Genomic DNA, 16,801 nt, shown 5'->3' with positions numbered 1-16,801 from the left:
GTCACCTGTTGCATTATCGGCTGCGACATCGCAATTTGTTTCTATTTCTGCTCACATCATCCTTTGTGGTATCGCGTGCAATTACATCTTCCCTTTGATTACTTTCGAGGTGGTTTCACTCTTTTTTCTTGTAATTTATTTTTATAACTTAATGGCACAATTTTGCTTACGACGTCACATGCCAAAGCGTATCCTCGACCAGGTTTTACTGTGAAATGTTTCGCGGTTTCTTTAATTCTGTTTAATTGTACATGTGAATAGTAAAATTAATAGGAACGTATCATACTGTCTATGAATCAATTGTACAGAAAATGATTACTATCGTACATTTATCATAAGTAAACAATAAATTGTACGGAGTAACTTAATCCTATTGATATAGAGCTAGTTCAGACCATAGCGAAAGTAAAGTTGTTGCTTGCTTGTGAGAACAATTTAACTGTATTGACTCTTGATTTCCCCTATAAAGTTTATTCCGGATATTGTCACAAATGTACTGTTACAAATAAAGTAAGTCGCCCATTCAACGTTCAACTCCTGGTCGACTTCGGTTCAACTCGAACGCTCTCGATTTCTCACACAGAATTTGTATTACAAAATTAACACATTTACTACGCTTCATGTATGGGAAATACAAAATTATCTAAGCACTGACATCGGGAAACCAAAAAACGAAAGAGAAACATTTTACTTATTAAATCGGAATATTGGATATTATCGAGGAGATTACGAGTAGCAATAAACGCGATGACAACTTGAATGAAGCGGTGTGGGTTCGTAGCGGGAGCATTGAGTGGGCGGTATCCTTCAGTTTACATGAACTGCTGCACCATGCATTCAATTTATTTAAACTCGGTATACGACGATTCATCTGTATGATAGCATCGATTTGAGCCATTAAAACTAACTTTATAGTCTGTGTAGCCAGGAGGTGGTCAGTAAATTTTGTCTAATACAGGTTTCTGCCCTGTCACATCCATGTAGGGCTGCGGCCGTATTCGCACCTGTTCCTTAGCACCCACTCGACCGGTTTGATCCCTTCCTCTACATTTAACATTTCAACTTACTGCCATATTCTTTCTATGATTGTACAACTGTCTTCATCCCACATCTATGACATTAAGCCATTTTTTCTCGATATTATACCGTTTAATCAAGACCAGTGAAAGTACCAACTTCTAAAAATACTACATAATCTCTCGAATAAGTTGCGCTCTATTTCTCTTAGGTTGAGATCGTTTTATTGAATTACTATAGGTTCGCAAAAAATGATTTTCTTTATTTATTTATTTTATAAACATTGAAGAAATGAATTTTGGTTGATATCTTTCTCCACTGTTAGTTTTTGCTAGTGTTTTCAATACTGACGGTGATTCAAATTGTGCTTGAGATGAAATAAAGCAATAAATGTTCGTAATAGAAGAGAGTTGCAGGGCGCGGTGCGGCGCCGCGGGCTGCTTGGCGGCGAAGTTCTCTAGCGCACACATTGCGCCTGCGCATATCGTCGGCCCCTTTTATTTTCATCTGATATGCATTTGTAAATACATTTCACACAAATCTTTCAAGAAATGAATCATTAATCCCGTTGTCCATAACATACGTCTCGTTGATTTAATAATGTGCAACATTAAAGCACGGGCTGGCACGTCAATAGTGACCTGTTTCCAGAACTCGTATGTGACGTACAAGTGCGGACTAAACGATAAGTATTTCAAGCGGCGTTGTAAAGCATCACACTCGTGAGCCGATCGAGCATTTATTGCCTCTAATGGTTTTATATGGCCTATCTCGTAAAATCACAGAACAGATGTCATTCTGCATCTTATTACCTTGTACCGAAAGGATTGATTGCCACACCACGGCTGAGAAATAACTATTTGTAGCATTGTATTGCAATAAATTTATTACTTTTGAACCAACATAAAGTATGATTTTATCAAGTGTTTTGTTTATAACACTATGTTTTAGGTGTAAAATATGATTTAATTAATTAGTGTCATACGACAGATTACACAAATTTTAACAGATATTATATTTGTCGAATTCCTATTACGCAAATGATACGGTCCGCTCGGCGGGCGTCATTGCGGCTTCGGTCGTGCGGTAACGGCATCATCAATCATCTGTAATTTGATTTCTATGCTCAATTATTGCGTTCGCGGAGGTCGAGGCGGCCGCACACTCCTCTTCCACGTACCCGTGCACTTCGTTCCCGAGATAGGTACCGCGGAATTACACCAATATCAGTAGCAAAGCTCCGTAAACATAAAATCTATTCAGGACGTAATGAAGTAAAAACGACAGTAACAATATCAAATAATTCCAATACCATAGAGGTATCAATCATGGCGACTGATGAGAAATGAGATTGCATTCATAAATCTGATAGAAAAATTTAGTTCGTCCATTGTCGTCGAATAACAATTCACTTTTTGTACATACAATCTCCTTTTTTATTAATTAACCTTATTTTGCGGCTGAACTACTTGAGTTTTGAAGTCGCAACAAGCAAAAAGCTACTGTCGTGTCTCGAGTACAACACAATGGAGTGCCGTGACGCAGGCGCTAGACATGATAATCACAAGTAGCGCATGACAAGAGTGGCGCACGCGCGTCGGTCACGACGTCTCCACTGCGTCTCCGCCCCGGGTGACACTACGCCTGTACGCGAGTCTGCCGAGACTTACCGATACGCTCACACGCGGCGACCTTTCAGATAAACATCTTTATATCCACTCGCCAAACTAGGTAATATCACTTGTTTATGCCGCCATCTATCATGACGCCGTGACAGACGATGACGGGTGCACTGCTTACAACCGGCATCGAGTACACGTCCTCTTACTTAACAACATAGTAGGACAGCGCTAACGACATACTCATTGGCTCTGTTAAGTGGAACAATCATGCTTATTGCTGTTTTATAGGAGGGCGTTGGAGTGAATGGGAGACACATTACTCAGTGAACCTAATGTACTTGGTCTGTTTATTTATACTGAGGTGATATTTTATTTTCAGTTTTCCTGTTATGATGTTTGTATCCGTACAATACGCGTTTGAAGTTAACTGTCCAGAAAAGTGGTGCAATGTAACGGTAGGCAGTGCTCTGGGTTGCGCACGAGCACACGCCGTGTCCGCGCCTGCGCCTGCGTCGACCCTTTCACTCCTCATTATTCTCAGAATTCGTCAATACGCAGAAAATCTAATTCGTCACTATAAGCAAAAAACATAATGCCATTTGTACAAAACGAATCTTTCAAATGCCAGTCTAGGAGTGTACATTTTCATCGTTTAAGTGCAAAATATAAAAATGTTATAACTGCTTAAAGGTTTTCCACATTTCTATGTAAATTACTTGGTAAATGCTAATTAGTAAACGGATATTGCTAAGTTTTAAAGAGCGTTACAAGACAATGGAATATAAATCACATACCTAAGTGTAGGCACCGTTGTTTCGTTTAGTTAACAAAGTTTTTTTCCATAAAAGTCAAGAAAATCTCTCAACATTTATCAACTCAAATAGTAGTAAATTTCAAAACACTGGTTCATTAATTTCTAGACGGATCATGACATACAGTTGCGTTCTCCGTCAGAGCCGACTGTTACCAGTAATGAGAATTCATAGAGTATGCGTAAGACCGACCGAGACTGTACCATATTGTGTGCATATTAGGACTGCAATAATGATGGAAAGATCGATTTCATATTATCCGCATACGGCAGCTTGCGACCCGGTCTCGTAAATACAATCTAGTATCGCGTCAGTGATACATCCTTCGATACCAGATGAAATATGAATCCGTAAACCCTCAAGAGTTATGATGTATGATAATGAGGTATAGAAACGAATTGGATGCAAATTGGTATCCAAGTAATAGCCAAGGTGCAGTTAATCTTTGTATAGTAAGTACTGGTACTATTGCTTCGGATATGCATATTAGCCTAACTTATCAATCTTACTTAACATGTTATTGACCGGAGTATTTTATTGATGATCCCTGTCTCAGTAATGCATTAATGTTATTAGACATTGGTGATGTTGTCTTTTCGACTATTGCGGGTTGACCACAAGGAAATCACACAGCGGACTGTAATGACAGCAACACGTACGTGATAGATTCGATTTACAGGTTCACTTCAATCTGCACGGCAGTAGGTGCGCGCGGAAAATTGCTTTGTGGCTTTACGGGTGTCCGCAGGATCGAATTTGCGATATTGATTGCATACATATAAAACATCAAATAGTGGCAACAAATCTCGTTTTCACTTATTGGACTCGTTTGTAAGATAATGATTGTTAACTCTACAATACATCCAGAGCGATTGAATGGTATTAGACGGGTGCTCACAATTTCTACGATAGATAGACTATTGTGTTTGTGGTATACAATTTGTCATAAAACTCCTAAGATTCATGACGCTGTAGATTATATATTTTTGGTTTAATTTTATGTCACTTGTGACGTTTACCATCTTGGCAACTTCTGCTATTCCATCAGGAAGCAAGCAACGATTAGGTCCTATTGTGAAATACATAATAGATAAATAATGTATCTATTGATCTATAAGTAGAAGCAGAAACAGTTAGGAATCAGCAATAGTTACATTACAAATAAGCAACTTAGTGATTAATGATAGTCGCCATAAGATTATGCATTGAATTCTCTTTCGGTTGTTTTCAATTCTCTCTGATCATTACACAATAATGTTTCAGTTCGATTAAGGTGCATTTATCACTTATATTTCGCTGTCGTATTCAATTTAAACGCTATGGAGATGACCGTTAGTCGGGTGTCCGCGACTGGAATTAGGAAGTAGACATAATATATGTAGATGAAATCTGTGCATTCCCTTCCTCTGCTTGCGTCGAGGAACGCAGTGACGAAATTATGTAAGACATCGGTAGTTACTAATTGGTAAGTGGATGCCACCTGTACTCTGTCCGTACCGGTCCAAGACTAACGGGCCTTTATAAAACTCGTTACCGAACAAAATCATAGAGCTGGCAATAACGTTTTAAAAACATGTAATTATCGAATGGGCATCATAAATCAGTAGCCTGTCGTAAATAAATGAGTACGTTGTATACAAAGTGATTTAAATTAAGGCGATGATAACTCCATTACGGAATTTCTCAAAGTTGTTTTGTATGTACTTCTAAAACTAATGAGCCATCATAATAGAATTCTGCCTGCTATAAAAATATTACGAAGGCGGCGTCTACATACCATTCCTAATAAGCGATGTATTATTGATGTTCTTAAACCTGTCTTACATGCCAGTGCCTAATAGGATTCCGTATTTTTTTGATCTAAAGGTCATTTCACGGGATTTCTCCGAAAAGTAACTGAAATTTAAGGTGTTGTATTTGTTCAATACCACACAGTTACTTAATATATTGAGGTGCGCTGAAAAAGCGCTATTACGTTAATGACAATAATTATGTCAGCAAGTACTAGGTAGATGGCAGCATGCGCGAATAATGAGTTTCATTAGAAGCAGCTAATAAATTGTCTCGTCGTAAGTTATAAGTAATATATATTTTATTTTGTAACTGGTGCGTTTAAAATCTGTTTACATGCGCTCGGTAATGAATGCGAACTTTTTGCCGCACGTAAGGAGGCACGGGTAGGTATTGAGTTCGTGTTTGTGGTGGCATATTTATTACTAGCCTTGCGCGTTTTATGCTTTCTTAGCTCCATGCGTCTATCTCTTCTATTTTTCTTTTCATTCCTTTTATTTAATTTAAATTTTATTGGCTGCTACATCTACTTTGCTTGGCTTGTTTATGTTCCTGGTTGTAAAGTTTACCTACATAAATAGGGATACTATTTTGTTGTAGTACAAACCCTCTTTCATCTCAATTGAATAATTTACTATCGTAGAACGGGTAATGAAGTTTGTAATTGTAGTAAAGTTTGGGCACGTTGAGCAGGCGGGTCGGCATTTGTTACGAGGCGCTATTCTGAGCCGGGCGGGTGTGCCAGCGCCGGCGGCGACCACGACGTTGCCTCCGCCTACCGCGCACGTTGCCATTGTTACTCCTTGCGGCTCCATCGCACCCGCACACGATACACCATGCACCACCAATTAAAACTTACTTTACGAGCCCACTCTAACTCTTCTAATGAAATTATTTTATACCACATAAATCCCATTGCAGTACAGTACACGACCGTGCTTTATGATAGTAAGAACATTGTTCCGACTTGCATTCGTAATACAATTACATCCAGGAAATCACGATATTAACTGCACGTTATTTTCAACTGTTTGCATTGATTTTCTTAACAGTATCCATGGTTTAAATCATAACATTAGTTTCTATTGTGGTACTGCCCTAAGATGTTCGTACAAGAAGCATCACATTGTGATTGTCTCCGGCGAGCGCCCGTTATGGCTGGGCGCCGTCAACGGTCATACGTTTTGCACGCACCATGCAAATGTCCAGCCGCGAACTGCGCGCTATCTACGTCACATTAAGCTAATATGTAATTGATTGGTTCCCGGTGCACGGGAGCGGCGACACACTCCTGTCCCACTGATGGCGGATGCAAAAACACTAATGTTATAACGGTGAACCGTCTCTTCCGGCAAGCAATATGCACCTAGGTGCTTATCTACTATTTTAACTCTTTACAAATTGAACGACTGCTTTCAATCGGAGAGACGGCCGGTCATGTGGCCTAAATTCATTCACTGCAATGTCGATACTCAACGCACACAACTGCTATGTGCACGATATTAATCAACTTAAGATTTGTGACCTCCATTAAAGATAAAAACATCGGAATGAGAACATTCAGACGAGTTAAAAGTGTTAAAAGTGAACATTTAAAGTAGGACGAGATCAACAGATAATTATCGTATGCACTCGAGAAAAAAGCCGTTATATCGTCGCTGATCATACAAGTGGAAACATTAACATTCAAATTAAAAGCCTATCAATTATGTTTATATGCGTTGTTTATATTATAGACTGTCAATCACTTCACTCGAGTGTTTAATTAATATGCCACCTACTAATAGCGGTCACGCCTCTGACAAAAACGAATTTGTGCCGCCTAAAAACAATTAACTGACCACCTAAATTTTAAAATACTTTTTGTTTTAGTTAAATGATTAATGTAACTAATACATAGCAATCAACGACGGCTTGTATAGCTAAACACATGATTCATCTGATTAGGAGTAACGGTACGCATTGTGTTATAATGGTCTTTTACTTGGTTTTGTTTGCGCCCATTATTTTTGATGCTCTACAATTTAAACGGCGGAAGAGTTCCGTTGCACGTGGGAGACTCTCATTGAGGATAACCATTGTTTCAAAATTCTTTATCACAGGAAATTATCTTTTGGTAAACAACCTGTCTATTTTGATATTTGACTAAAGTTTGTTATAGAACAAATACTGTAATAGCGGGATCATAACACAGACTGATAAATCTTCACATCATTCATTATTTTCATTTATATTATTAAAATGTCAAAAGGGTCAATTCACTTATTGGCGTCTCATCGTAGTTATTTTGCCTACCGTTATCAGCAATCGATCGAACGTTTACAAGCTTCTCTTAAGCACATAATTCCGTCATCCATCGTGATGTCCATTATGGTACCCAATGAAGTAGGTAAATGATTTGTCGACAATATTGAATTCACCAGTCGTTGACCGACATACTTGGCACTAATCTCTAAATGTTACGCGTCTAGATTGTGAAGTCTAACAACCTGGTCGAATGTCCATACAAGTGTAATAGTGTTCTACAAGCACTTTACTCGGAACATTCCTATCGAGAAGCTGGTCAGGTGCAAAAGTAAGAACGTTTTTATAGTGTAGGTATCGCAATAGTTTACCGGAACAAGCTCGCACGTAATTTAAGTGGAGCGATGTATTGCGGCCGCACGATGAGACGCGAAACGATGTCGGCGCGCGAATCCCGTTGGGGCGGACGCCATTACCGCCCACCGCATCGCGCACGCGTAGAAAAACCGACCTCAGTATAAAGATGTCGCGCGCAGATAACATTGGATGGACACTTGACAACACCGCCTTCTTGCCGACCTCGACATGTTTATCTTTGAAATCGTGGCCTTACCGCGAATACCCAATTATGTTCACACAGATCCCGCCTAGTGATCATATTATAGTGCGGTGTATCCCGACATCTTTGCATGCAAGGCGCCTAACACTGCGACGCGACGATATCATAGGACTCCATACAACGGTCATAAAACGGCGGCTGCTTTTACACAAACCAGAAAAATATGTTATGTACATTTTAATGCGACATTATACGTACCGTTAACTAGGGCGTTAAGACCAGTTTGATAATATCTGGATACAAACACCTGATGTGAATCCCGGTTCAGTAAAAACTTTCAAAGAATCGACATTATTTTAGTTGATCGTGTTGCAATACGTTCTCGTCGGCTGCATATAAATTGTTTAAACTTGACTTGAAAGAATTTACTTTTTTATAACGAACTGATTTTGTACTTAAACTCAGAGATTTCTTTTATAAAACAAAACGTTGATTAATACTAAAGTCGAACTAATATATTAAGTTAAATCTCCGCTGTAACTTGGACTTAAAGAGTAATTTATTGTTTAACACATGGCATAAACAATTAGCGAAACAGTTAAAGTAATTGTTGAGTTAATGACTGAACTAACTCCTCGTCAGTGGGTGGTCCGGACTATATACCTACAAATTAATGTTAGTCTCGAGTGCGCCTTCGCTAATGTCACTTCAGCTTTTCTCCCAGTATTATATTTCTTAGAGATTGGCAATCAGCATAACGATTACAAGCGCTGTAACTCTTCTGTCAACTTTGTCTTCCGTGTGTGTAATGACTTTACAATAACTGCCCCTTGCCTTATAGAGCTGTTTGCTTTAACGGAGCATGTAACTTAGAAGGTAACGCACGATTTGTAGATATCACAAGATACGAGCAATAATGCATTAGTGTTGTGTATGTTAATTGACGTACGCAGGAGCCATAACTGAGCGCAGAACACTGCTATCACATACCGTAAGAGAGCTAAAGGTAAAACGCTATCTTGTGGCATATCTATACAGGTCGGTCGCTATCTATTGTCAATTAAAAGCCTCTGGCGGAGATCTCGACCGCCTTTTGCTTGTTCTATAGGATGTGCACGATTGCTTCCCGATGCATACCCTACGCCTCAGGGTGGATATTGCTCGGACATTTCCTGTATTACTACTTGTGTGCCTGCACTGAACTAATCTCTATTCTGATTGTTCTATAAATTAACATAAAATCTATTTTAGTTTAGATTTGAATCGTCTCTTGATTCTTGTTCAATCAGGAAACAATATAAATACGGCTGGTTTAGAATACCTTCGCTTTGTATTTTGCTTGGTTTAGTTCGAAGCTCCACCTCTTTGATATAGTGGCTTAGCAATGACTTGTTATTGTGAAATTACTGCTATTCCCCTGAGTTATTGCTTTACTGCTTTTACAATTGAATAAGTTTGTTAGTACTACGCGCACGTAGTTGCAGGGTAGATCATATCTTCAATCAACTTGTGAGATTTCCGCGTTTTAATTATTCTGCCATGGGCATTAACGATCTGTGCAATAATAAAAATTAAACTATCGGAAGTGAATTTATACATAATAATGAAGTCTATACTCCATTACAATAACGCACAGGAATTACAAAAATCGTTTACATTTTTGCTACCCAGATAAAAGACTTGTTAAGTGTCCCTATGAAGACGTTTATGATCATTAAATTGCAATTCAATTCATAAGCTTCTGCAGATAAAATAGCAAACGAAGATTACCTATTAAGATAAGCGATTGCGGTGCGCAAACGCAAGTCTAACAGTGTTGGTAACGAGACTATCGTAATTGAATTAACACCGAAACGTCACGTGTAGTCTCGCGCTAGGCGACCGCCGACCGAGCCGCGAAAGTGATTCCCTGATAATAAATCTGATAACCGACAACGGAGATAATTAAATTAGCAGTAGCTTGACAATCATTGTCAAATAATGATTAAGATTTATTGTACTTTTCTTTTAATATGACTGCACTGTCCATACACTGGTTAATTAAGTCTAGACAAGCTTTAAAGTTTTGTGTTAACAAAATATTTGTAAACAAATGTTTCGAGAGATTTTTGAAAAAACGTTGCTATTTCTCTTTTTGTAACGAAAATGCGGAAATCGTGAATGGAATTTATTTTCTTTTTGTGTAAAATTACTGCAAATGAGTAGTAATTTTGTGCAAAAGGAACGAAATTGGCATGCCTTCAACCTACATGCATGCATATGTGCACGCTATGTGGGACAGTGGTTTCAATGGAAGGTAAGTACGAGGTATTTTCACTGCTGTAAAACGGTAAAAAGTAACAGGATAACATTATACACAAACCGGTTATTATACAATTCGAAAACCGTAATACAGACGCTTTTGAGTTTTTTAGGAATCCCCATCGATGATTCCTCCTTGGAACACGCACACCATGTTCTGAGAATGCCGCATTTACTTTTTACAAGTCATTATCGTTTCAATTCCAAAGTTATTTCATCAACTTTCATTAAAACGTTCATTGCGTTATAGCCCTTAATCGCATGTCTTCTTTTAAATAATCGTCATTGATTTGTACAACGTGACAGCCAATTTTATTCTCACTAATAAAGTTATTCACTAAATTTTATTTCATATCTGTGAACGGTGTATTAATTCGAGGTAATCAATCATTAGGGCAGATTTTTTTATTTGTAAACAACGGTAAATCGTCGGCTCACCACGATGAATCGTTTCGTAACATCCGTACATCAATTCTGGTAATGGGCGCTGCATTAATAACGATACACGCGTACCTACCGGACTATATCGGCGAGTCATTTAGTAAGTAACACCAGAAAATGTAACTGTACATCTGTTTGCACTTCGGTGCTTCTGTTATTTCTTTTTGATTTGTTTCTGGATAGTTTGACAGTATTATTAACAGTTACTATGCAGTAATGCCTTATTCATATACCGTTACAACCCGACTAAAACTCCTAATCACTTTTAATAATTTCAAATTGTATATTAGGTGTTATTCATTAAATATAAGGCTACACTAATTTTTATAATGGGTGCAATAATGGATAGTAGAACAATCTCTCGAGACCGAAAGGTGTTATTTTCCTTACATTTGCTCTAAGTGCTTCCTCTACAGCTAATAAGACATAATGACGTGTTATTTCTAAAGATTCACGAATTCCGATCGTAGAAGAGTATAGTACGCGGGGTTACTAACCTTGCAGCTTCGCAACCGCTACCCGCAGTCCGCCACCGCCGCCGTGCTGCGATCAAAAGAAAAACGCCATTGTTAATTACACAGTTTACACATGAACGTATCTCAATTATGACATGGTGAATTATAGACAGGTGACTGTAATGACACACCAGCGAAGCGTTGTTGTATGTATAAAGATGTACGGTCGTGATTCCTTCAGGGACTGAGCTAGGCAACTTCTTCGTATCGACTTGTAATTACGAACGTTCGCGCTTAAGAATTTCCCGGAAAGCTCGCTGCAACTATAATTCTGTTGTCTATTTACATAAGTAAAGCCATTAGTTTTGAACTAGACCTTGCGCCGCGCCAAGGATGCAGCTGTTTACGACATGTCTGGTGATTGTAATGGCAGATAACCGCGCCGTATTATGTAACACGTTTCGTAACAGATATTCGCCTGAATGCAAAGTACACATTACTTACTGCTTATGTTACCTTAATGTGCTAAAACTATGTTTATTTAATGTTTTCTCTAGCACCTAGAATGTTGTTGATTAAATTATTCAGTCAATGTGTGAGTACGACTACCCCTTCGTTATCCAGGAGGTGGTAATGACCACTGAACTTTACATACATTATGCAAATGAAATAGTTATCTACTTACACTTTAAATATTATGTTCGAAAGTACTGTTAACAACGTTAATTATGTAAACGTTTTAGATACTAACCTAAATTTAAAATACATAGTCGGCGTCGTTAAATATCTTTGTGTACTCAATGAATTATGTAGAGTGCCGCTAACTAGATTCAAAGTTGCTGGAAATTATTTAAATTCAACATAGTTTGCCTGAGAAACTATTCTGCTTGTTTGTTGGAACTCTTCACTTTTGTATTCTGTGGCGATATGAGAGAGAATCGCCCGATTTAAATATTAACTGTATCTTACTTGACCTGCACTTGTACGATGTTTGAATTAAGTGGTTCTACGAAAATTTCGAAAATTTGCCTTTTGCCAGGATGAGGTAGAGTTATGACAACAATAACTTAAGCAAGACAAATTAGGTAGGAACACATCATCCGTATTCCGAGAACTTAATAATGCTACAATGTAATCCAATTTGGTAACGACCATATTCGGTGTCAAGACAATAATCTTGATTTATCGCTTAATAATAACTTCGAGTCATACTTGAGTGTCTGACAGACACGCTGGTGTTTCGTTTCTTACTGCAAAAAATAATATAGATGTGAACATAATTATGACAAGGATAAAATAAACAGTGTAACCGTTTCCGCTTCAACTCTAATTAAAGTACAGTAACCGATAGAAAAAACTGATTTATACACGTCACTTTGCATCTACCGCACGTTTTTTAAATGGAACACATGCCACTTATCTTGTGCCAACTCAATTTTCTCAATCTGTTCCATTAATCAAATCACAGCACCTCTACATACGTTACGTCACTGGGCAGGCTCTCATCGCGATCCCACGCTTGAGCAAGCCGGACGAATCGTATCGCTAGAAAAAGTTACCGATCAGTCAGAAATACTCTTGACTGATCCTAGTGATCATTGAACCTTAAACGGCACTCGGGCTCCCATAGATTGTTTTATCGCTAAGTAAACACGCTCGACTGGCTTACAATCGCAATTTCACAGTCAAATAACAGAAATAGCCACACAAAACCAACCTACACGAAGAAACCGAGAGTACTTGCTAGTTTTTTCAAGTCGTCAAAAAACATTCCCAGTTGTCTTGGAACAAATACAATTATATTTACAGTTACAACAAAAAGTCACGGTTTTTATTTCGATGTAAACGATACTCTTTCTACTAACTGGGTTTACATATTCGATAACCCGTTGATTTATCGTGAACATACATATGCATTGCCATAACGGTTATACGAGTCTTTTTGATTGCTTTTATTAATCTAATGTCAATGTATATGAACAACTTTCAATTAGTTGTTTCCTAGTGTTTTTAACTCATACTGAATGCTTCTTGAATATTCATGTCAAGTTATAAATTTTTAGCTTTGAAATAAGAAACTTGATATCGCGAGTCCACAGTTATTACTCGTTATTTTTATGAAAATATTTAACGAGAAGATCGTCGAATTAAGACATCTCAAAATATAAAACTAATTGTGAGGTGCAATCATATTTAACGAAACGTTTTTGCGTCCAATCTTTTGAACTTTTTTATGTCTCTTTTTTTAATCACATTTCAACTTCGGTAGCCAATACTGACACTAGTTAAGTATATGTTTTTTGTCGGACACTGTGGTTATTTGTTTAGACAGACAAACTGATACGTATCAGCAATACTTTTTATCGTGCTAAAATATTTATGCATCGTAACAGACGTTATTTTTAATTTAGCCTCATTATCTAGATCAAGCGATGAATAATACGATAGTGTGATAGTAAAATGTTTATGTCATGATTGATCTCATGAGAATTAAAGCTAACATTTCATTTTAGTTGCGAGCGTTGTGTTATTCTCGGTTTGTAATTAAACTATCAGTATTGTACAGACAGACGTGACCGTTATGTTTGTGTAAGTTCAAGGTTCGCAAATCTATAATGTGGCGTTTAGCTTTGATTAGTCTGGCGCATGTTTGTGGTATTGCTGGTCGGGCTGTGGTGTACGTGGAGTGAGCGGCGATACGGTTGGCGCGTCAGGGCGCCCAGCACGCTAGCCGCACACCATTTGTCAATGTCGCACCAACACTTTTCTCACGTGACCAACACCAGGAAGTATTTTTACTTCCATTACGTAAAGATCACTACTGAAGATGCCTTTGGTCGGGCATTGTAATCTAACGTAGTAAATTCACATTAGATAACGGAGATCGGACTAAGAACAAGGATTGTTGCTCATGGATTCGTGCCCTTCTTATATCAGGCCTTAATCAGATGCATCCAATTCACGATTCCGCGTTGCTACTAGCACAACATATCCACATTACCGCGTGCTTAAAATCTTCACACCTGCTAGTTAATGTTATATATAACTAGTGGAACGATTTAGTGCTGCCCGTTTTGATACTTATACTAATATCTTCTAACTATTTGAGGAAAGGAAGTCAGGTCGATAACCTGTAAATGTTGACTCATCTCGAAAAGGCACGCGCCTAAACATACAAGACTACCTGTGCCATATGTTCCTTCTAAACAAATGGTCATACTTGCATGATGCATTTAGTTTACGTTGTTTTTACGGCTATTGCAGATGGAAGAATGTTTGAATGTGCGTAACATTACGGTCAGAAACATTGCCAATATCACGAACTGTTTTCGGTCGTGCTCTGATTTGCGGAACGGTAATTGTCTAAATTGAAGGCAAACGGAATAAAGTTTGTTTTCATAACGGCGAGCAAATCACAAAAACAAACACCGAACGAAAACTGCCCAGAAAATTGTTTGTTGTCATAAAACTGGTTATGCGTGTGACCATTAGCAAAATAAATTTAGAAATAGTAAACATAGAATCCCATCAAAAACATCCTGTAAAAAACCCAAGTCTCGCAGCTCAGTCTTTCTACCGTCAAAAGTTGTGAGATCCATGTAATACCAAGTCGGTTAATCTATTTAGTGTCTACTTTAAGGACCTTCTGTCTTAAGTTATTACATAAGTTATTATCATGCCAATATTAAAAATATTTAACGTTTTAAACAAATAGATCGACTTGGACATCGCTTGATTTGATTATTAGTATGTATCACACTACACAGCACGACGGGCCAGCGACCAACAGGAACGAGAGTTTCAATCGCGTGAGGCGCGAGAGACTAAAGAATCTAATATAATATTGTAATATTCATTTTGTTTTCATGCGATGTCCAAGTCGATCTATTTGTTTAAAACGTTAAATATTTTTAATATTGGCATGATAATAACTTATGTAATAACTTAAGACAGAAGGTCCTTAAAGTAGACACTAAATAGATTAACCGACTTGGTATTACATGGATCTCACAACTTTTGACGGTAGAAAGACTGAGCTGCGAGACTTGGGTTTTTTACAGGATGTTTTTGATGGGATCTCACTTCTTTTTGTAGAGCCTTTCTTTTTGATACCATCTACTTCTAACGAATTTTGTTAAAGGTCTTATGATATTTTCTTATTTTTATATAAATAGAGGCCAGTCTGTCTGTAAGGAGGCTAGTCGCGCTAACAATTTATATATAACAGATTTAAATTATAATATATTGTTTTATTAGATTTTCGTACTTCAAGACATGTCCAATCATGTGTTTTTCATTACGTCGACCATTTTACAAGTAATAATGTTGTTCAGTTTCATGGGCTAAACACACCCTTACCCACCCTATACCCCCTCCCTTGCCACATATGGTAGGTACCTATCTACACCTATTAAATTTATAACCACCACCAACCACCAACTGCATAAATAACTTTGTAATCCCATATATTTATATGGGATTACAAAGTTATTGATGCAGTTGGTGTATTTGGAAAACTGGACCGAAATTACAAAATATTTAAGTTTTCCCATGATTAAGACACTAAACTCTATATGTATTCCAAATATGAAGCTTCTAAGTCTGCTAGAAGTGCCTTGGACTTTTGATGATCGGTGAGTCAGTGAGTGACAAAATTTAGAAACTTTAACAAGTTGTCATTCTTAAACTACTGGTTCAAATTGACTGAAATTTTAAATATTCCGTGTTTATACAATGCCGGATTAGTTACTGAAGATTCAGGTTTCTTGCTTTATCCACAACCGAATTATAGGGGGTCGAAAAAGGCCCGAATTGCTTCGAGAAAAGGATGGTACGGCCGTGCCGCTTTTTTTGCTCGACTTGGCGGGCACTGCCGTGCCCCCAGATAATTTAAATTCAAAATAGGAAAGGAGTTGCTTTAAAAAACCTGTTCCGTAGGCGTAACAATGATCTCTCATCGTTGAAAGTATCAGATAACTGGTGGTAGTTCTAGCAGTAGTTCACACCTGTAAATCGATAGATGGTAATATCGTGATATCCACCTTCTCGAGGGACCTCCGTACGTTACCGGCGGCGCACCCCCACGCAATGCAACCGTGTCGCTGACTCGCGCATAAATATTGCTCGCGATGCTTGTCGCTGAAAACTCGATAACTTGAAAGCGACTAAACGGTCCTCAGTCCACAAAACACTAGATGGTGTTGTTCATACAAAGCACGTTTCAAACAATAGAGAAATAAACTATCTTCTATTCTATACCTCTGCCAAAGTCGATCTAAAACAGTTTTCACGTCATCTAAGGACTGTTCTCTTATCTATCTCGTGAGCTGTCTGTATATTGGTCTGTATTGTTAAAAATGTGACTACAGCTCGAACTACATTGAGGTGAATGGACGTAAAAAGATTCTGTTGAATCGAAATATTTGTTTGGCAATGAGTTTTGTATAATTCGATTAAATTTCGTAAGTCGGCCGTCGACCTGCGCGGGCGCAGGCACGACGTTATTTTGAAGTTACGTCTACGTGATGCCACGCATCTCTTACAGCCTCCGTTCCAGTG

At 38.0% G+C, this 16,801-nt stretch overlaps 2 protein-coding genes across 4 annotated transcripts in view; one reads left to right on the top strand and one right to left on the bottom strand.

Moving 5' to 3' along the window:
- The window catches only part of LOC118270050 (autophagy-related protein 16-1), a 172,904-nt gene that overhangs the window by 46,841 nt on the left and 109,262 nt on the right, over nucleotides 1-16,801 (top strand). The gene's annotated exons all lie outside the window — the stretch shown is intronic.
- LOC118270049 (uncharacterized) overlaps nucleotides 1-16,801 on the bottom strand; it is a 63,996-nt gene that overhangs the window by 31,388 nt on the left and 15,807 nt on the right. The window contains exon 3 of one of the 2 annotated variants that reach the window (XM_035585496.2): nucleotides 11,285-11,330. The exons of the other annotated variant lie outside the window; for it this stretch is intronic. The gene's annotated coding sequence lies outside the window, so the exon portion shown is untranslated. The remainder of the gene's footprint in view (nucleotides 1-11,284; nucleotides 11,331-16,801) is intronic. 2 annotated transcript variants of the gene reach the window in all.

This window comes from Spodoptera frugiperda, chromosome 30, assembly GCF_023101765.2.
Source record: "Spodoptera frugiperda isolate SF20-4 chromosome 30, AGI-APGP_CSIRO_Sfru_2.0, whole genome shotgun sequence".
In the NCBI taxonomy this organism is placed as follows: Eukaryota; Metazoa; Arthropoda; class Insecta; order Lepidoptera; family Noctuidae; genus Spodoptera; species Spodoptera frugiperda.
Note: the sequence above shows the minus strand (reverse complement) of the source record. Positions and strands in the feature narration are given on the sequence as shown.